Source organism: Hibiscus syriacus, unplaced genomic scaffold (genome assembly GCF_006381635.1).
Source record: "Hibiscus syriacus cultivar Baekdansim isolate YM2019G1 unplaced genomic scaffold, ASM638163v2 tig00110819_pilon, whole genome shotgun sequence".
Classification (NCBI taxonomy): domain Eukaryota; kingdom Viridiplantae; phylum Streptophyta; class Magnoliopsida; order Malvales; family Malvaceae; genus Hibiscus; species Hibiscus syriacus.
The window spans coordinates 245,486-262,445 of NW_024062875.1; the positions used below are offsets into that span (position 1 = coordinate 245,486).

The 16,960-nt window shown below is 35.0% G+C and overlaps 1 long non-coding RNA gene across 1 annotated transcript; it reads left to right on the forward strand.

The window, feature by feature from the left end:
• Positions 1–565: 565 nt before the first annotated feature.
• LOC120142042 lies at positions 566–2,079 on the forward strand. Its single transcript, XR_005517816.1, has 7 exons — positions 566–580; positions 778–828; positions 934–1,008; positions 1,195–1,264; positions 1,394–1,466; positions 1,816–1,860; positions 1,972–2,079. It is a non-coding gene; the product is annotated as an uncharacterized LOC120142042 (long non-coding RNA).
• The last annotated feature ends 14,881 nt before the right edge of the window (positions 2,080–16,960 follow it).

Genomic DNA, 16,960 nt, shown 5'->3' on the forward strand with positions numbered 1-16,960 from the left:
TTTATATTAAACCTAAAAATATTGGGGTTGTAATTTTTTCTTTGATACATTAAACTAAATTTAATTATTTTTCTAAAATAATTCGATGCACTTGGTCCCAAGAGAGTTAGTGCATCCGTTTACATTTCTGGATTTGGGTCATTAAGGTCCTTAAATTAATTAACTAATTAAATGGGTATAAGGGCCTGAAAATCATATATTTAAGTTGGTTTGATGCTTATTTTTTTAAATTATCCAGGTTTAAGCCTCCTGCAGAACATTTGTCATTTTCAGCTATGTTATAGAGCGGTTACCGAATCAACGGCCTAATATATAATTAAATAAAAAATTATAATGGAAATAATGGAAAGTTTAATAATATAAACCATATATCACTATATGATGTAGACATGTAGTATACCCAATTTAAAACGTGAAAATTTTCAAACTGTGAAAATCGTCGAAGACCCGAAAGAAGGCTGACTGGTAGCTAGCAAAAGCAAAGGAACAGTAATTACATTTATTTACAAGTTTTGTTACCGCTGATCTGCTCTCGATTCAGCAGTCAAACGTTTCTCCTTCTCTTAGATCCCTAATTAAGGTATTACCCCACATTCCCTTTCCTTGTTTTTATGATCTGATTCCAGTGCTAAGGCTTCCCCAGGGAAAGTAAGAAAATGGTGGAATTTTGAATTTGATTAGAAGTTTTATTTTAGTCCCTTTTTTCTTTCTAATTTTGCAAAAAAAAATTATGTTAATTGATTTCAAATTTTCAATGATTTATGTTTCTGTTTCTAGGTTCTTCATGCTGAGCAAAAATCTTGATTCAGGACTCACTAAAGCATCATGGTATTAAACTATCAATTTCTCAGGAAATAGCTTCTTCTTCTTTTTTTTACTTTCCCAACATAATGGTTAAGTGAAAAGCTTGTTTATCTATTTGTTTTCTTGCAGAATTACCTAGTTGGAGCTTTCAAACAGCCGTGTAATATTTTCATTTCATTTGCTGGTGGAAGAAGCCGCAAGCAGGTGTATATTGCTTATGAAATTTAGGTGAAAAGCAAAAGTTTGCTTTTAGATACAAGGCAAAATGCATGATTTTACAATTTTGTACACAAATATGTTACAAGTAATGTTGTGATCTAGTCTGGTTTATTCCCCCCGTTTTATTCACATGATTTTCCTTCATACACTTAGATCAATGTTATTTTGTAGGTTAAAGAAGGAAAATGGGAAAACAGTTACGGCTGCTCTCTTTCAGAGCCAAGAAAATATTGTAGGAGAGGTAGTGTTTTTCGTGTTTCCATTTAGGATCTTATGATTGAGTTTATCTGCTTATCATATCCAAAACGTTTTGTTATTATTTGTAGTCAAAACTGTATCCATATTTTATTTATTATTGCTGATGTTTCAGGTGGTTATAGAACCAATACATGGGAAGAAGGTTGAACAAAATGGTGTTAAAATTGAGCTCCTTGGTCAGATAGGTGTGCTTCATTTGCTTCATACATTCGTTTTAGATCTTCCATTTGACTGTTAGCTGGGATATGCATATGGTTTCCATTACTTCTTTTAATCTTTATATGTTATATAGTACAGTTTAGCCTAAGAAGAAAATATATAGATGTATAAAAGTTAGCTCAAGTCAATCTTTAGTTCTAGTTACTGTTCTGTTGTTTTTCTCTTTGTTATAGTTGATTCTGTTGTCTACTTAAATTGTCAGTGATATTTTTTTATTTCCAATTTTGTGAACAATGTGTGTAATTTTGGAAAGGTCATCTCCATACAGATGATGCCACTATACTTGGACCATGACATTTTTTCTCTTCTTTGCAGAATTGTATTTTGACAGAGGCAACTTCTATGATTTCACCTCTCTTGGTGAGTGTATTTGACCTTAAAGAAAAGGCTTAAGATGTCTTTAGTTTAATTAAAAGTTTTATGGATCCTTAAAAGTTATACTATTCATTTTTTCTCACATTTTTTTGGCAGTACGCGAACTTGATGTTCCTGGTGAATTATACGAAAGAAAAGCATATTCATTTGAATTTTCAACGGTGGAGATGCCATATGAGTCTTATAACAGAGTGAATGTTAGACTTAGGTAGGCTATTCATTTAATTTATTAGTCGACTCTTGTGATAAGTTTTCATGCCTCTAGAAGTTACTTTTTGTGAGCAATTTCCCTTTTTCAAAGTTACAGTGCTTAGTGGTATCCCTGCCATGCTAAATTGTGAAGGACATAAGCATAAGTTTGGCTATTTAAACTTTTTACTCGTTCTTTCACTAGTGTCTAGTTTTCTTTTTTAAATTCAATTTGTTGTTTGTGATCGAGTTTTAGTTGAAATATTATCATTACTGAATGTTTGAAGTGTAGTATTCAAGGATCCTTTATAATAGGATATAAACATGAAACTGATCTATCTAAACATTATTGCAAATGTGTGGGTATATACTGAAAGTGACAGTCAGTAGAAACTATGTCAGCAACATTGTGGATTACCAAGATTTTGTGGTAATGTATTCTGTATAAGCACTAGATGAAATCACTATGCTATTCTACTTGAAAATGTAACCTGGATTTATGTTACATTATTTTGATATCATCTTCTTTTACCATCACCTTTTTAGCTTCTGAATATTTATTTATGATTTGACTTGGATTACATGAGAATGATGTTACATTACACAGTTTTTTTTTTTTTTGATAGGAATAGGAAGCCTCGTTAAAAACCTCCCTCATAGTTGACCCTTTCCTAACAGAAAGGATCAAGTAGTGGAGGGAGGAAAAGAGTGCCTCATTTTATTACCAAACCGGAATTACATAAGACTTAACAATACAGCAGATGATTTTACATTAGACTTAACAACTTCAGCTACTTCAAGAACCTACAGCCATAGAAAAATAAACTATAACTAAAACATACAATCAACCGATCCCCTGCTTTGCTAAACTATCTGCCTCCCCATTAATCTTCAGACTAGTAATTGCATTTCTCCTGTTTCTGTTTAGAGCACACAAGTGGAAAAATCTAGTATTTCTGTCCCCTCATTTGATCCATCTCGTTCTTGCTCTTTGAAACCAAACACTTTCTTCAATCCTGTACAACCTCCAGAGATTTGATCTAAACTGCTTCACCTGTTCCCACTCCTGCGGAGAAAGATTACTACCTTGTGCCTTCAATTCTAACTCATTAATTCGCCCTTCTAAAGTTTCGATAGAGTCTGAAATCCCATTAAATTTCCTGCTTGACCAGTTTCTGATTGATTTTTTAGTTCCCTGTAAAATACTGAAGATACCCCTTCTATTATTCCTTTCCATCAAGTCAACCATTGAAGATTTAACCAATTCCTCGAAGCCTTCTTCCTCTAATAAATAATTGTAAAATCTGAATGGTTTAGGACCCCAGACTACATACGAATCCTCCAATGACACCGGATTATGATCTGATATGGACCTAGGCAGTAGCCTTTGAACTACGTTCGGAAAGCAGGTCAAAAAATTACCAGAAATTAAGAACCTGTCAAGCCTAACCCAGGTTGATTCTTCCCTGTAGTTACACCAAGTAAAAGTTCCTCCCACCAACGGAAGATCAATTAAATTTGTTTGCTATAGAAAATTCCTAAATATATCAACAGAATGCCAATTTTGAGACCTTCCTATCTTCTCAGCCGGATCAAGATACGTATTAAAGTCCCCCCAATACAAAGTAGATTCGATTGGGCTGAAACAAACTCCAGTAATTACCTGTAGAATTCATCATTTTCAGATTCAGTGGAGGGACCATAAATATTCATAATCACACACTCTTCAACAATATTCTTAAACTTCCCAAATATTGCAATGATCCTGCTACTTAAGTAACTACTGGACACTTTAAATTCATTATCATTCCACATTACCAGCAAACCCCTGCAGACCCAACAGCTGGTGAAAAAAATACATCCCTCGAGAAGACAACCCTCTATCTCCTTAGAGCCATAGAACAGTTTCTAGCTTTGTTTCTTGAATAAGTAGAATGCTCGGCTTATTCTTCCTGACCAACTTAGCTACAACTCTTTTTTTTTCCTTCTTCCTCAACCCCCTTATGTTCCACGAAATAATATTAAGTTACGCAATATAAAATATCCCAAGAACCTCAAATCAAAAAAGCACAATAGCAAAACCCCTTATTTCAACAATTCCTACTAACCCCCAATCCTTCCTCAAGATCAATAATTTTATCTAAAAACACCTTCTTGCCTTTTAAATGAGATCCCCAGCAACGTACTAACCTCCCACGTAGCCACTTCTTCCAAAAACATCGAAAGGAGGGAGAAGAAACTGTGTGTAAAAGCCACCTCCAAAGCTTCCTTAGTCAAAAAATCCTTCTCTGTCGCCTACTCTCTTTCCCTATAACTGCTCGAGACTGACAATCTGATCGAGGCACTACTCTATTCCCTGAATGCTGGTCCAAGTCTCCTACTACTTTTAGAGGGACCTCCTTCCTCATTGTCGCTAATTATTCATCTTCCTCTAAAATTGGGAGCGGTTGGGTGGTCAATAAAGAATTAGAAGCTTTTATTTTGGTCCAGTACCTCAGCTGGTCGCAACAACTCTTCTTCTATCGGATCATACCAGAATTTCTATCTTTTGATCTTCTATATACTCTATTACAAGTTCCTCTATTCCATCTTCCCACCGGAACACTCGTCAAAGCCAAACTTCTGGACAAATGAACCAACGGACTCCAGCTCCTCTGACCATTAGAAAACGTCCCCTTACGTAATTCCATTGGTTGAGTTCTAACAGTTTTAATTGAAACATCATCCTTTTCCTCCTCCACTCCTTTTGCGTTCGTAACCTCGTTGTCCAAGACCACTACGTCCTTTATCGATTCTTCATTGGACTTGATCCATTCCCTGTTTAATTGGGGAATAAATCTGCCTTTGGACCCTTCGACAATCCATTTCAGATTATACGCAGGCCCTGGAGGACACAGAATCTTCATGCTTGATTCAGAAATCAAACTGTTACAATCTTGGGCTTGAGAGTCTAGGCCCAATTCTTCCCTGAGACCAAGTCCCGCATGCTCCCCAGCAGGATATTTTCCTTTTTCCCGCATCTCTGACAACCCAACATCAAAAATATCCATATTTGACTTTTTTGGTAAAAGCTACTCCCCATCCCCTTTTGCAACCTACTCCTCTGTTCCTGATCATGCCAGTTGTCTTTCTTCAGCATAGAGTCTTCAGAAGACTTAAAATTTTCAACTTGTTCCAAAGTCAGACGGCGGCCACACTCTTCCTCGGGAAAATGATTTTCACTGTACCCGTAATTTGAATTTTCACCATCAATCCCCCCGGAAAACTCCTCCGGTTTTAAAAATACCGATCCCAGTATGGCTTTGACCTTGTATGATCTACCGTAAGACCCTATTGTGAGCATTTCAGGGACATCAAACGGACTGGCGACCCTGATCAAAACTCTTGCCGACGATAAATCTGACCTGTTCTTTGAAGAATCTAAGATGCCAATGAACTTTCCCCATTTCTGAACAAGTTTCTCCAAGAACTCTACATTCCAGCATAATAACGGTAATCCCATTAATTCCACGAGACAGAACGCCAATGGAACTCCCTCCTCGTTTAGCAATGGCTCCAGCCAATCAAACCAAAAAACAGATCTCCTCCTGTTTTCTTGCCCATGTATCAGAGTAGTCTTCAATCAATTTAAAGGTTACAACACAGGCATTCCATGCGTAGCCCCATCTCGCTATTTTCACCTGAATTCCTTCACTTGCCAAAGCTTTTTGAACAAATTCTTGCTCGAAGGAATGCTTGATTACCCCTGTTAAAGACCTTTTCACCCAAGTCGAATCCTCCGAGGAGATATGCATCTCCCAGACATTCCTTATCCCATTAGCAGCCTTCCTTATCCTTTGACCATCCTCTTTATTGATATTTCTGCAATCCTCTCTATTGGTTGTTTCCACCACCTCCTTGTATGATCTACTATCCCTCAGGTTTCTCAAAGATCCAGCGTGCTTCTCACCATTTGTTTTCTCCACCCTTATTGGGATTGGCTCATCCCTCGTAGACCTGCCTTCAGTAACTTCTCTATTCCTGTTGTTCTGATACTTTTCTAACCCGACTGAAACTCTTTTCCCATCGATCCAAGTTCTGTTAACACACTGAATAGCCCTCCTCCCCTTCCTCACTTGCAAACTGAACAACGCGAAAGTGTAGTTCTTGTATTTCGGTTCTGAGTAAAATTTGGAATGAAAATCCTCACAACTTGATCGTAATGCTAAAATATTTCCCTTAATTCACCTCTTGTAACCCTCTTGCTAAGATTATCAACGAAAATCGTCCATTTCTCCCCCACAGCAAACTGACCATTCGTTCATTCATTCGCTCATTCTCTCTCTAAATTTTTGACTCTCTCATTCATTTTTTTAATTATATCAAATGCATTAATTTACATTCAATACTTTATCATAAGCTAACAATTCTCTTTTGGGCATCGCACTGTTCTGTGCCTGTTATTATAAATGGCGTATGCGAGGCTTTTTTATTTAACCTGCTAAGATTCACAATATTGTAATATGATTTCATTGTTGCCTATTCTAGCAAAACCACCCATTGGAGTCATGGTTAAATATTGTTCGTCGAGGTCTTAATGCGTTTTCTCAAAATACCTATATCTACAGCTGTGGCAATAGGCACGCGATTTGTTAAAATGCCAATTTATCCGCTATTAGTAGATAAAATGATTTCTTTCACTTTTGAATCCCAAACAATTTGATTAGGGGTAAGTACACAGATTAAAGTAATTTCTTCAATTTGCTCTCCATTTCTAAGTTCGCAGCCTTTGCAGTAGCTTCATCGATATTACCTACCAAAAGGCCTGTTCAGGAAGACCGTCTAACTATCCGGAAAGAATCACTTTAAATCCTCTAATTGTTTCTGCCAGGCGAACATATTCCCCGGGGAACCAATAAATACTTCTTCTACGGAAAAGGGTTGTGATAAGAAACACTCCATCTTAAGCGCTCTTTCTAGATTAAGTGTTCCTCTTCGGACAAGTTGTTGAAAGTGAGAAGGAAGTTTTTATTTTCTAGATGATCTTAAGGGCGGGCCAACTTCCAGTTTGAGATTGCTAGGTCTAGGGGTTTTTATAGATACACAGCATAATTGTTTTAAGAAGAGGTTGTTTCTGTACCCATGACTTCCTGGTCAGGATGGAACCACCTTACGATCATGTTGATGTCACTTGAAGGATTGTTATGAGGTGAAACATTGGTTATTAAGTAACCTCTTCTTGTTGGAAGCCATCTTCATGTGTCTTTACTGATCAACTAAGAGCAGATACGAAAAAGTATGATTCACATCATCCTTGGTTTTGAGAGAGAATAAGTAATCAATTGTGAAATTGTTGTCCTTAAAGATATTTACTCTTGACCACTTACTACATATCCTGAGTCCTATAAGACTATTTTTTGACGTGTTATCATTTATCTAAAGAAACTAAACCTATCAAGGATTTTAAGTTGCTTGCACAGAATTCTCTTTGATAATCTTTGTCAAAAGAAACACCGATATTTGATTCTTGTGCCGACTTGAATAGAATATAATGTATATTCTCCAGCTTGAGGGGGAGTGTAGGAATCATAGAGATGATTTGTTACCATTCCTATAGAGATATGATTTTGTAAATAGATTTCTACAATCCCTTATTTTAAGGGATCATATCCTAGGATTATTATTTTTCCTTTCTTAGAGTTTCCTACTTTAGAGAGATATTTTGTATATAAATATGTAATCTGTCATATTGAAAAGAATAAGAAATTACAGAGAATTATTCTGATTTCTACATGGTATCAGCTTAGGTTACGGTTTCTTTCCAACCTAGATGACGTCCACAACTTCTTGTCCTACTCCGGAGATCACTTCAAATCCAGAAAATTTTTCTGGTTCTGCTGCTCAATCAGAAGGTAATCTGGTCATGAAAGAACCAGAAGGTAAACCTCATGCTACAGTTTTTTTCTCCTCCCAATCGTCCCCTAATTGGATCCTCGATTCTAGGTCATCCTAGTTTTCACTATCTTGCAAAAATTTTTCCTGCTCTATTCATTCATAAAAGGCCAAATTCTTTTTCTTGCAAAGTTTGCTCTCTTGCCAAACATACTAAATCAACTATTCTCCTTCTATATATAAGCCTTCTCACCCTTTTGCTTTGATCCACAGTGATATTTGGGGTCCTTCTCGGGTGAAGAATGCTGACAATTGTAAGTGGTTTATCACTTTCATTGATGATCACAGTAGGATAACTTGGACTTATTTGCTAAAAGATAAATCTGAAACTGCAGGTGTTTTTACCCAATTTTATAACATGGTTCTCTCTCAATTTGGGTCTAAAATTCAGCTCTTTAAATCTGATAATGGCAGTGAATTTTTGCTAAGTCTTGGGTGCGTTTTTTTTCAGGAAAAGGGCATAGTTCAGATTAGTTCTTGTGTTGACACCCCAACAACAAACGGTATTGCCGAAAGAAAAAATATACACCTCCTTGAAGTTACTCGTTCTTTCTATTTACCACTAATGTTCCAAAATATTTGTGGGGGGGCCTATTAACTGCCAACATATTTAATCAATTGAATGCCTAGTAAGGTTTTACAATTTCAAACACCTCAATCTATATTTTTGCAATACTTTCCCCATTTTAAACCTATTTCCTCCATTCTTCCACTTAAAATATTTGGTTGTACTGTTTTTATCCAAAACATTGCTCCTAATAAGTCCAAGTTAGATCCAAAATCATTAAAGTGTGTACTGGTTGGGTATTCTTCACTTAAGAAGGGTTATAAATGCTATCATCCTCCTTCAAAACGATTTTTTACCACTATGGATATAACATTTTATGAGCAGGATCCTATTTCACTCAGGCTGAAATTCAGGGGGAGACAGGAAGGATTTTCAGCCACATCAGGTATCTCCTACTCTTCATTCTAACCTTCAGAATTGCCACCAATTTTGTCCTTACTACAGATTTGTCACCTGTAACTACTCCCATTGATCCACCGGTAGTACCTATCTACTTCACCCATACCCACTTTAAATATCCTTCCGGAAAATACACCTCTCATTCAAAAATATTCCACAAACAACACCAATCAAACAGCTTCGTTTTTATACAAGGAAAAGAAAACATATTCCTGAGGTTGTTTTGCAATCTGATGCTTGCCGAGAATTGGATTTGGGTCCAGCTGCCGAAATAGAAAAAGAAATCAGTAAGTCCACTTCCCCTACTCTAGATGACTTCCCTATTGCTATTAGAAAAGGGGTTAGACAGTGCACCAAGCATCCTATTGAAAAATTTGCTAGTTATAATTCATTGATGCCGTCTTTTCAAGCATTTACAGCAAACTTGGATAAAGAACAGGTTCCCACAAGAATAGCTGAAGCTCTAAAGGATTCAAAATGGAGAAGGACTGTTGAAGAGGAAATTTGTGCACTGGAGAAAAATGCTACTTGGACTGTTACGAACCTTCCTCAAGGAAAAAAGGTTGTTGGCTATAAATGGATCTTTACTGTAAAGTATAACTCAAATGGTAGCATCCAACGATACAAAGCGAGACTAGTGGCCAGAGGCTTTACACAAACATATGGGATAGATTTCACAGAAACTTTTGCACATGTGGCGAAGTTGAATACTGTTCGAGTACTCCTAAGTTTGGCTGTAAATTGTGATTGGAAATTACACCAACTTGATGTAAAAAACGCTTTTCTTAATGGCAAGCTAGAAGAAGAAGTCTATATGAAGTTGTCACCTGGCTTAAAGTCTGTTGAAGGAAGTAACAAGGTGTGTAAGCTCAACAAGTCTCTATACGGGCTAAAAAAACACCCAGAGCTTGGTTCGAGAGGTTTACTAAAGTCATCCTAAAAAACGGCTACAAGCAATCCCTCGCCGATCACACTCTTTTCATCAAGGTAACTTCTACAAATAAGAAAGTTATCCTTATTGTGTATGTGGACGACATAATTCTTAGGAGATGATGAAGAAGAGATTTGCAATTTAAAGAAGTTGTTAAATAAGGAATTTGAAACCAAGGACTTGGGAAAGTTAAGGTATTTCCTAGGAATGGAGGTGGCAAGGTCAAAAGAAGGACTTGTGATCAACCAAAGAAAATATGTACTTGATTTACTCAAAGAAACTGGTTTTCTTGGTTGTAAGCCGATTGATACACCAATGGAGGCAAGCTTGAAATTTAACAAAGAAGATGGGTCCTTGGTAGACAAAGAGAAATTTCAAAGATTAGTTGGGAAACTAATTTATTTATCCTTGACAAGGCCAGATAGCATTTCCTGTAAATGTGATAAGCCAACACATGACTAATCCTATGAAGAGCATAGGCAGCAGCAAATAGAATTCTCAAGTACTTGAAGAAAACTCCAGGACACGGTTTAATGTTAAGAAGACACAAGACAAACTGTTAAGATCTTTACGATTCTAGTTGGGCCGAAGACCTTACTGAACGGAGATCCACTAGGGCTGCACCTTTGTTTGGGGAAACCTTACAACTTGGAGAAGTAAGAAACAATCTGTCTTTTTAAGTAGTGCTGAAGTTGAATTTAGAGCACTAGCATTGGGAATATACGAAGGAATTTGGCTACTTAAACTACTGAAAGAACTTGTCACTAATCAAGAGGATCACTTTGAAGTTTTGTGTGATAATCAATCTTCTATTCAAATTGCCAAGAACCCAGTTCAACTTGATCGGACAAAGCATGTTGAGATTGATAGGCATTTTATTGCTGATCAAGTTAACAAAAAGACAGCCACACTTTCATACATTCCTTCAGAAGAACAAGTTGCAGACATTCTTACTAAGGCTTTGCCAAAGCCTGTTTTCAATAAATCTATTCAAGTTGGGATTATACACTCTATTCTCCAGCTTGAGGGGGAGTGTAGGAATATAGAGATGATTTGTTACCATTCCTATAGAGATATGATTTGTTACCATTCCTATAGAGATATGATTTTGTAAATAGATTTCTAAATCCCTTATTTTAAGGGATCATATCCTAGGATTATTATTTTTTCTTAGAGTTTCCTACTTAGAGAGATATTTTGTATATAAATATGTAATCTGTCATATTGAAAAGAATAAGAAATTACAGAGGATTACTCTGATTTCTACAAAAACTTCAAGTGATAAAGCTATTTCACTAAATTAAATTTTTGTGTTCAATCTTGGGCCCGAGGAACTTTTGGAAAGGACTAGCCGTTTAGTATTTAACATTGTTTTACCCATATGGTGTTCACTAAGGATACTCTGATCTCAATTGTTGTTTTCTTGGTCATTTCATCTTCTTAATGCATCCCCATTAAGGTGTAAGGAGTTTCTTTGTATTGGTTTTATATTTTCCCCATCTTGTATTTGTTTTTGCTCGTTCAGATAAATTACCTGGATTAAGATCATAGCATAGCAGTAGCAGATTGAAATTTGTTATTCATACTTTTTTCCTTTCTTTGAATATTTCTGCATCCGTCCAATTATACTCCACTCCATCAAACATAACAGTATTAAGGTAAGGAAATTTTCTTTATGCCTGATGATGCATTTGGTTTAGGTTAGTTGTGATATTGAAATTGAAAAATCTTTCATTGTGAAACTCACAAATACTTGTGTATCAAAAGTGGACTTAACTTGTCTTTCTGCTCCAATGTATTTGCTTCGTCTAAACTCTGTTTTTATTATATCAAGATATGTAATATGTATAAATTTGGATGACTCTCTTATCACAATTCTTCTTAAGTTAGCTTTTGGAAACTTGGATTTCAATATTTGGATTTTGGATTTCAGAAAATAGTGTAAATTGAGTGATAACACACATAAAGACGCAATATTCTTGATTTTTTTTCTCAAATCCATAGATTTGTTGGATGCCTATTTAGTAGTGAATTTGAAATTCCCAAGGAACTTATGAATTTCACAGATTCTTGCTTTCTATACTTTTCAAATATATGTTATATTGAAACCCAACTAATTTATTCATAAATGTATGCATTTCATTCTTGCAATATATAGCAAATGAAATACAAATCCAAATTTTTAAATGGGTAAACTACACATTTAGGACCTAAACTTGCATTTTTTTTCATAATCATACCTAACGTTTAGTTTTTGTTTCATTTTAGTACCCGCCGTTAAAACTTAACGCGTTTAGTACCTAAACTCTCAGTTTTGGTCTGTTTTAGTACCTAAACTTTCAATTTTTTTCAAAACATAACGTTAAGTTTTAACATGGGTACAAAAATGAAACAAAAACTAAACGTTAGGCGGTTTTAAAAAAATTGAAAGTTTACTTACTAAAACGGGCCAAAACCGATAATTTAGGTACTAAACGTGTAGTTTACCCTTCTTAAAATCATCATCCTAACATAATATAAAGAGATTATCATTTAGACCCTTTGCAAATTCCATGGTGCTATAAAATGTCTAATACTAGTGCCTGATATCCCAAAATTTTCCATGCTATGATAGTTATTGGAATGGCCTTAAAGGTTATACTTCTATTGTTTCCTTGGTGATGTGATGGTTGATATGACATGTAGCCATTCTATACCAATTTTGATGTTTTGGGATTTCAAATTGACTTTTTTTATTTCTATTGATTGTTCATATAGATGGAAGTTGGTATTGAGGATTGTCTACACATTGAATTTGAATACAGTAAAAGAAAGTATGTAGCTCAACATGTAGAGAAAATAACCTCAGTGACCAAAAATCCCAGATAATATACGATTTTGACCAACTTTTTTTGGATTTGCGAAAATGACCAACAAAATCGCAATGCGATCTCTAATTCGCATTGCGATCTCCACTATCGCAAATTCGCGTTGCATTTCGCGTTGCGATAGTTGAAAATCGCGTTGCGATAGTTGAAAATCGCGTTGCGATTTTCCATTTCGCGTTGCGATAGTCTACAGTTGTCGTTGCGATTTTCCAAATTCGTTGCGATAGTTTACAAATTCGTTGCGATAGTCTACAGTTGTCGTTGCGATTTTCCAAATTCGTTGTGATAGTTAAAAAAAAAAGATTTTGTTTCTTAAGAATTTTCTCTAAAAAGATAGTATCCACGCGGACATATCGAAGGCACGTATTACCATGACCACGACCACGACCCGAGACGAGACGAGACGGCGGCGGCGGCGGCGCACGAGAGTCCCCCTTGTTCTCTTCCACTCAACAAGGAAGTGGGAAATTCAAGCCTTAAATACCATTCCTAATAGTGTTTTCAATACTATGTGGGATTGAGCATTACCAACACCATAGAATCTTAGTTCCCGACCACCACTTACTAATCAAAGAGACCGAAATATGAAGGGACTGTTAAACTGCATACATAAGCATCTGTTTTAGTGCTTCCTTGACTATGTAATGAACATGCATTTCTTTGATATATGTGTATTTTTCTAAATCTCTGCATAGGAAAATGCTAATAGAATATAGTAAATAAGTAGAGGCAGATGTTTTCTCCTCGAAACATTTCTATTCAGTTAATATTATGGTAGCGGAACATGTGAAAGTATTAGATAATCTTACTTGATCGGTGGTTTTAATGCGTCTTATGATGGTTATCCATGAGTATCAAGAGTAACTTATTGGAAATTAATCGCTAAAATGATTGGTTCAAGGGCTTGATTTGCGGTGTCGTTTGTTATTGATTGAGTTAACAATAGTTGTCTATGTTCATTCTCCACTGTTTTTGAAAGTCAAGTTAGGGAAGTAGCAGTGAACTAGATAGACTCATGCCTTTAAGTGATAATGGAAAGAGATCTCAAATCTGTGGTGGTATATATCTTTCTTGTATTTAATCAATATTGAATATCAAGGTTTTTGTGGTCGGGAACTAAGATTTTATGGTGTTGGTAATGCTCAATCCCACATAGTATTGGAAACACTATTGGGAATGGTATTTAAGGCTTGAATTTCCCACTTCCTTGTTGAGTGGAAGAGAACAAGGGGGACTCTCGCGCGCCGCCGCCGTCTCGTCTCGGGTCGGGGTCGTGGTAATACGTGTCTTCGACACACCCGCGCGGATACTATCTTTTTAGAGAAACAAAATCTTTTTTTTTTTAACTATCACAACGAATTTTCGCAACGAATTTGGAAAATCGCAACGACAACTGTAGACTATCGCAACGAATTTGTAAACTATCACAACAACAACTGTAGACTATCGCAACGACAACTGTAGACTATCGTAACGCGATTTTCAACTATCGCAACGCCAAATGGAAAATCGCAACGCGAATTTGCGATTGTGGAGATCTCAATGCGAATTAGAGATCGCATTGCGATTTTGTTGGTCATTTTCGCAAATCCAAAAAAAGTTGGTCAAAATCGTATATTATCTGGGATTTTTGGTCACTGAGGTTATTTTCTCTTTTGTATTTTTTTATTGGAGTTCGTATATAATCCCATGCCAATTATTTTACCCTAAGTTGGGAGGATTATATTATCGGATTCAAGAAGGATGTCATTATTGGCAAGATATATTTTCTTCTTGCTAGAATTAAGCTAAAAAAGATGGAGCTTGAGATCAGGCGCCGATAGTCAACTGAATCGGGACCAAACACATATGTCGAGAAAGAGACCCTTGCTAAATTCGAGTTGATGGATGGTGCTCCTGTCAGAGGTACCTTAGCAAACTTCTCTGTACCACGCCATGTTTTCTAACTTCATGTTTTTAATCACAGATTTAGAATTCTAGGCAGATATCTTAGATATTCGTTAGCCAGTAACACTTTTACAATCACGCTTTTATAGAATACCTCCTAGTGTTGGTATTTGCGTTGATGTTCATATTTATTTTTTCTTGAAGTTTCCATTTACGATTCATATCTGAACATGGGTATGAGAATATGACTCTCTAAGGACCTTCCGAATGAATGAAAGGACTTATAAAAAGTTGAATATACCTTTCGTCAGACGCATACTTGTACCTAACACACTCAAATCCGACTAACATAGAACAGCGACACTAGCCAAGTATTGTATGCTACATGATACGGTTGTTGCCTTGGTCATGATTGCTACATCAGTTGCAATACTGTCATTTTAGACGAGGTTTCAATTGTAATTTCTTTACGAAATCGAGAAGTTGATTGTTATACATGTTTGATTAGAGGGTATTTTTATTGAGTTGTATATGTCTATCACCTAAGGTCGTGAGGCGTATCTTACTTTAGCTATTATGAATGCCTTTACAGGAGAATCGATTCCGGTCACTGTTCTTAAGTCCATATGGACTGACACCAACATATCGTAACATCAATAACAAATTCAGCGTGAAATATTAGAATCTTGTGCTAGTGGACGAAGAAGATCGACGGTACTTCAAGCAACAAGAAATCACTATGTACTGGATTCTCGAAACTTCATAATCCTTCTTTTAAATCTGGATGTGTTAAGACATAAGAATGTGGGAAAATACTCGAGAAGATCATAATACTCTATGATACACCTGGTCTCTTCCCGGTGCCGTTTGAGTTTGTTAATGAAGTTTTTTTGGCTGTTTCGCACGAATGCACTAGTTTCGGATGAGGCATGGTACTCATATCTCTGTCTTTTGCTTATCCATCGTATATTTTCCGATCAATGAACATATATATTTTTAAGAAAAGAAGGGGTTCCGTTGTTCGGTTGCTTGGTTTTTATTTTATTTCCCAGTTTTTGCAGTGATTGTGTTTACTTTTTAGTATTGATGATGTATATGCAGCACTTTTCATTACATATTTTCCCTCTTGGATTAAAGGGATAAAATTGATTAAAACTAAACAATGAAGGATCAAATAATCCAAAATTTCACCACTCTATTTTGAAATCTTGACATTGTAGAGCGTGAGATTATCGTGTCAAGATAATATTTATAAATCGAACACGATAATTATATATTGAAATCTTACATTCTTCACAATCTTAAATAATACAAATCAAACGTATCTTTAGAAACGTTTGATTTATGAATAAATTAAATTATAAGATTATCTTATGAAAATATGATTAGCAGAATGTAACAGTGTTGGATACAATATTAAAAATGTTGTGTTTCTTTATTTGATTTATTTATTTAACAAAAACATGTAAGAGTAGAGTGAGCGTTCGATTGAGTCGAGTCAAAAAATTTCGAGTTATTCGAGTTGACGAGTCATGTTTTATAACTCGGAATTGACTTGAAATTTTTTCGAGTCAAGTCAAATTTTCGAGTTTCTATTTAAATTTAATATAAATATTTACAATATTATGATATGATTTCATCTTGATTTTTATCTATAATATATTATATATATATATATATATATATATATATATATATATATATATATACACGTATGTATGTATTTTTTTCATATATGATTTACATATATAATATAAAGTTGAGGGACTTGACTCAAGCTTCGACTCAAACTTGAAAATCAATATACTAATTAGTTAAAATTTTGAGTTACTCGAGTTGTATTTTACAACTCGATTTGAACTTGAAATTTTTTTAGTCGAGTTTATGAAATTACAACTTGAAGTTAATTCGAGTCGAGTTTTTTCAAGTCGAGTTTATGAAATTACAACTTGAAGTCAATTCGAGTTGAAAAAATTGGTTTTCTAATCCATTCGAGTTTTATTCACCCCTATGTAGAAGTGCACTATTTGGTTAAGCAAATGTAAGATTAATTGAAAGTGCATTTTAATCAATTACTCTCGTGTTATATTTTTTTTAAAATAAATTTAATTTTAAATAACAAATAAAAAATATTTTCATAAAAAGTTATTAAATTATTTTTTTTACACTATCTAAATTAATTATATATTTAATATATTGTTAATATAATTAAAATATTAAAAAATATTTTAAAATAAATTTACACAAGTAAATTATGTATGTATATATACTCAAATCAAAATTATTCGGTTAATTAATAAAATTATTAATATT